The sequence below is a fragment of the Ischnura elegans genome, chromosome 5 (genome assembly GCF_921293095.1).
Source record: "Ischnura elegans chromosome 5, ioIscEleg1.1, whole genome shotgun sequence".
Taxonomy (NCBI): Eukaryota; Metazoa; Arthropoda; class Insecta; order Odonata; family Coenagrionidae; genus Ischnura; species Ischnura elegans.
The window spans coordinates 32,034,192-32,040,275 of NC_060250.1; positions in this window are offsets into that span (position 1 = coordinate 32,034,192).

Below are 6,084 nucleotides of genomic sequence, written 5' to 3' on the forward strand. Positions count from 1 at the left end.
TCTCCTTTGCTGTTCTTCATTATTTAAAGCTGATTCCTGGTTGTGAATGTATGTATTTACTTCGTATGCCATGATGTACATCTGCATTATACGCTACAATGGTGTATGATGTGGCTGCAAGTGCCATATCAAAGTCGGTAAAAGAATTGAGAAGTGGCCTAGAGTGAGATATTTCATGTGTGTGAATAGAAGAAATGTTTATGTTTTAACGATGAAATGTTTTTGTAGGACCGAGTTCCAAATTCCAATATTTTTTTTGCTATTTTCTAATATTTTTTCACTCTTGAGTGTTTCTCAAATTTACTAAGGCACGTACAATATCCAGTTAGTTGGCATGAAATTGTGAATGAATGACTCATTTTTGTTACCCTGTGTAATTGAAGTAGCTGAGGAATCAGGTGGTTTAGACGCCTGAAATGACTTTGTGGCCCTTCTTATCTCATGCGTTTAAGACTGTGGATGTAAATTATAGATAATTTTAGCAGCTGTCAGGATTGTCACTTAAAGTCAGCCATCTCTTCATTTCATGTGAAATGATTGCTGTAGCAGCATGCATTCATTACTAATTTTTCAAATATTATTTGTCCACTCAGGAGTCACTTTTATCTTTGGTGATATATATGAGTGGATTGATGCTGGTCAGGTATTTTTAATGGAGTGATCAAAGAGTGATAAAATATAAGGGCGGCATTAGTTTTCAGATCTGCTTGATAGAGAAGGAGTCAATTAGGACTGTATGTACTCAAATGATTCATTCATCCACATTGCAATATGATGCATTTCCATCTCCATCTCCTGTTTGAGAGATATAGGTAAGGAGAAAAGTTGTCCCTTTGGAAGAATATTCATTAATGATGGAGGAACAACACTGTCACCCTATTGTATTGTGCAGAATGGATGGAACCCCAATGAATAAATGTCGACTTCCACTTGACAATGGCATTTTGAGAATCAATTCTGTCAAAATGCAGAGATATTTTCTCTGCTCAAAATAAATCACTTTTCATACATGGTTGGTTGACTGCATCTCTTTTTATTCATCAGTGCTCCATTAAGTATTTCCCTGATGAAAAGAGGAAGAACTATCATTTAATCTTTGTACCCGTAATGCCAGTCATTTGTACCCACCAGCTGCTGTGTTGGCATACTGAGGAAATTGAGCAGACCTGCAGTGATAGCCCTTGGCCTACATTCAGCATGTTAAAAGAGTTTTCTGTGAATATGGACAAGTTCACTGCATGATAAATATGTAATTAAATAATTGCTTGCCTCGCTTAATAATCGAGATTGAACGCCTCAGTTACTTTTAAGCTTTAATGTTGTTTCAGTTATGACAATTATTCCAAAAAATTGATGGTTTAAGGCGTAACTTGGTGAAATTTCTTCATTTTAAATAAAACACTTTTAGAATTTCACATATGACTTTACTAACGACCAGTTTCGTCGCTGTGAGATGTCATCAGACCTGTGAAATTTAAAATTGCGAAACTTCACCAAGCCACGCCTCAAACTATCAATTTTTTGGAATTACTATCATGAACTGAAACCACATTAAAACTTAAAAATAATTAACATGCAGGGTATGAATAGATTATGTTTGGTTATTCTTGTTATATTTCTGGTTATATTTCTGTTTATTTTACAATTTATGTTCTTGTCAGTAGAATTTTACTTTATATACAGGTTTGCCCCTCAATCAGGTAGAAATAATCATCAAAGGTTTATCCTCTGGTTCTGTTCTTAAGGAAAACATGGTCTACATAGTTGTTCATCCATGGATTTACTCTCCTGCATCAAGTGAGTCGAGTTAATTCACTTTTCTGTTGGCAATACTTATTTAACCTTAATGATTTTTTCTCGCCACTTTAATGGCCTTAGTAACTACAAAATTTTTATTCTGTCCCTATTTTGGTCATAATAACCTCCATTAAGTTCATAGTTTTGGTCTTAGGGACTTCTTAACAGTCAGCAATTGGAATTTAACTGTGTGCATTTTTTTCATTTCTCAATGTGTTTTTTATTTTAATTGCCATGATTGGATTTGCGATGTAATATGCTATTAATCGGTATTTAGTTTGTGATGAAACTGTACTAATCACGTGGTTGAAATATTATTCGTATGTTTTTTGCACATCAGTTCGAAAACCAATAGGATTAGTTATAAATAAATGGCCATGAAGAATTTGGCTCCACTTTCTTCCCCTGAAGAAAATGGTAGACCCGGCCTTGGAAACATTGGGACAAATTATTTACCCAAAACCACACCTGATGTGAAACCCAAGAATTATTCCTTCAAACTATATGCTGGGGAAAACTCAAATTCTTCAGGATTAGATTATTTTGGGGCCATGAAGATCTGCCTGATTTCATTAGAATGCACCTAGTGTTAATTTTGAATGTGAAAAAACCCTTCCTAACATAGGGTACTCTGGAAAAATTATTCACTATACTGTGGTGAAATCAGTTATTATTGAGCCATTTTTCTCCATAAATATTCTTGGAGGGCAATCTGGTATTTAAAAACATCTTTGTTGTATTTTTTAATGGTTACTACTGCCAAAGAATATGTGCTCCCCCAGCATATCTTCATCTTGTTCTCAGGCATCTTGTCATCTGAAACTGAAACATAATTTAATTAAAAGGGAAGTATGAAACTATTTAAAGAAAAAGATGTTTTCCTGGCGTATTTTTTAAAGTTCTTAACCTAATAACTCGAGTTCTATGATCATGGAATCATAGATTGTTTTGCATTTCAATTTTGCCAACATTACCGTAATAGATATCTCCTTCCACAAACAATATGAATTGAATTGTGTAACAGAAAATATAGCCAAGAGAAAAAATTTTTGTGGACATTTAAAATGATCAAAGTTCATCTGTATTATTAGAGGAAATGAGAAATGAAGATAAAAGAAATCCTGACAGCTCCATTACTACTCACTGATGGGATATCAACTTCAATCCTGCAAATTGTGACAGTGAAATTTTGTAACCGATTAAAAATAGAAATACTCATAGATCTGAATGGAATGTGACAATCGCTTTTTTTCCTTTGTTCTATTTTCTTTTTTATTTATTTTTTTTCATAGCCCTGAAGAATTAAATATTCTATCCTGAGTTTTGAAAAATAAAAAGTACTAGAATAGACCTAAGAATGACTGCGTCATTTGTTTGAGAAACTATTTGTGTGTATGAGTGGTATTGAACAGATAGGTGTGTTAGATAGTAATGCAGATGATTTGGAACTTGTGAAGGCCATTGGTTGGCCTGAGATGGCTTGTTCATGCTTCTGAGGTTTTTTCAGAAAAAAATCCTGAAAATGAATACCAAGATTTGTATAAAAGATACAGTGTCCGGCGTGATGCGGTGGAAATCTTTGATATTCAGCGTATTAAAAACACTTGTCTGTTTCCGCACTCTTTTATTTTCACCGACCATGGTTTCGGCAACTTGTACCTTGATAATGGCACAAGTTGCCGAAACCATGGTCGGTGAAAATAATAGAGTGTGGAAACGGACAAGTGTTTTTAATAAGCTGAATACCAAGATTTGTGATTATAAACTCGGGTACCATTGATATTTTTATATACAACTCAGGATATATGAGGCCATTGCTTCGATTAAATGGGGAATTGAATTTTTTTATTTTAGTTTTCGTTTTTAATAGCGTTATAATCAAAGTGGTGTGTGTTTTTAATTGGTGAAGTAAAAGTTCAAGTCGACTCGTACATAATATTTCGTTCCTCATCCCCCAGCAGTTCTAGCAACCCTCATTGCGTTAGCGACGTCATTGCAGATATTCCAGGGGTTTTTGGTCTGGAGATCTCGTATTTGCCTACGTATTTTTAAAAAACGTGTTCGTAATTTTTTTACCTTCAAATCTTTCGCAATAATTTAAGGAAGCTGGGGTTATATATTCTATGATCGTCTAGATAAGCCGTCCTATCAGTGAGCTTGTGCTTGAAACTTAACAGCGCTCCCGCTCATCGAATCAATTTTGTTTAGAATATTGAGCAAGGTTAATACCATGGTTTATGCTATCCATCGCATTCCTGTCGGCCTTTTTTGAGTCCATCGTTCTACGTCTCTGAGCAGTGGCGCAGCGATGGGGGTGGGGTTTTGGGGGTTAAAACCCCCCCAGAGCTCAAAGAAATATTTAAGTTTAATCCATTTTACTTAATTGGATTGATATTACGAATAGAATAGTGTAAGTATTAGTAAAATATCCCTCAGAAAGCCGTAAAACTCACAATTTTGAACCATTTATCTTAAAATTCCGCAATTCATTAATATCGCACCTACCGCTTATCCTGGTGGGTATTCCATACCCCCACACACCCCGGTTGTTGCAACTAAACCCTCCCCAGCCTGAATTCCTCGCTGCGCCCCTGTCTCTTACTATTGCTAGTGTCACATTCATTACATGAGATTTCGTGCAATCCCTGACTTGAGCTTAAATTAAAATTCTTTGGTAAAAGTGCGAAGTCGCCCATCGAAAGGAAATGGACCCGCCACCCTGAATATGTGTAATCACCCGCTTGTAGCTTAGTCTCGGGTGAGCTGTGCCCTCACCTATTCAAACCAACCTTTGTGATTTGTCGCTGAGTGAGAGTGAAAAAAAGTTATCTCCCTGATTTGCAGTTGTTTTTTTTAGCTTCAGTTCCAGAAGATATAGGAATTGAATGTGATCTCTCAATAATTATAGTATTCTGGCCACCTGATTGGCTGAGCTGACTCTTCTCCCGAGTTCCTCTTGCCTCGGTTAAAATGTTGGAAAAAAGTAAAGTGGATCCCCGAAAAACTGGGGGCTTCCCTTAGATGCCGAAGGAACTGCAGATCGAGAATGGGAATCGAGAATTCTCATAAGCATCTAAAATTCTGGAATCATTCTGGCAATTTTCTCTAAAAGAGTATCCGTATTGTACTTTTCAGAGTTCTCCAAAGCGACGTGGAATACTTTGAATGAAAATTGTTTATTCCCCTCGTTAATTTTCGAAAATTCTACACTTATACCTATACCCAAGTTACACACTCAATAATGAAAGTAACTCGCCCTTATAATTAATGATGTATAAAGTATACTCAGCATGACAAGGAGGAATGAAATAACAATTTTACTGTCCGAGAGAATACATCGCGATGGAATACATTCTAAGGGTAATTTTCTCAGTAATTTCGAGAAAATTGCCTGCTGCCTCATAGTGATTTTGAAGAAATTTTTCTCATAGCGTACTTTCTCTCCTGAGGTTTTTCATTCGTAAGGAACTGATTTTTTTAGCGCCTTTCTTGTTCTATTGAGTCAACTCCCCATGAATACGGAATGAGCGGTAAACGGATAGCATCTCTTAATACGGTAACTTCAGATTGATCGTCGACGAGTTCACTTTTTGGAAATTAATCGATAGTAATGATACGAACAGCGGTAGTAATTTTCCACACTTTTTAATTTGCTCAACCGGTTTCAATGTTTTCACATCATTATCAAGAGTTATCTTTAACGGCAACCTCTTTTTAAAAATATGGTGGATTTGACGTTCGAGTCCAATATTTGGAGACTTCGGCAGTCGTTCTCTTTCTCAATTCACCATTTAGATATTCCTTACTGACACCATTTAATTTCTAGAAGGCCTTGTTTCCTAAATGTAACTGTCGAAAATTATCAAGGATTTCATCCTTCAATGATTCCATGAAATTATTGTTGCCTGTCGGATATTTTCCGCAAATCAATTATTTTTTATCCACCCCCTCCGAAGTAGAATGACTCGTAACGGGGCTGTATTACTGCAGAAAGAGGATTGCAGAGAGATATCGTGTCCTAAATTTGAAAATTTTCACTCAAAAAGTCTATTTTTTGGCAGAATCGACCGTTTCCGAAAGAAAAAACATTACTTACTTGTATTTGAATTCTGAGCAAATAAATGATGATTGAAGAGGCATGAACTGGGTTGTTTTACGCGCTTAGAATCCACGACGTAGCATTCCATTTCTAAATGGACTATTTCCTGCGCGTAATTACCCAGCAGGGTTTATAACCTTCTTTACAATTACAACCTTCTTAAGAAGTTAACCAATGGAGAACTCGTG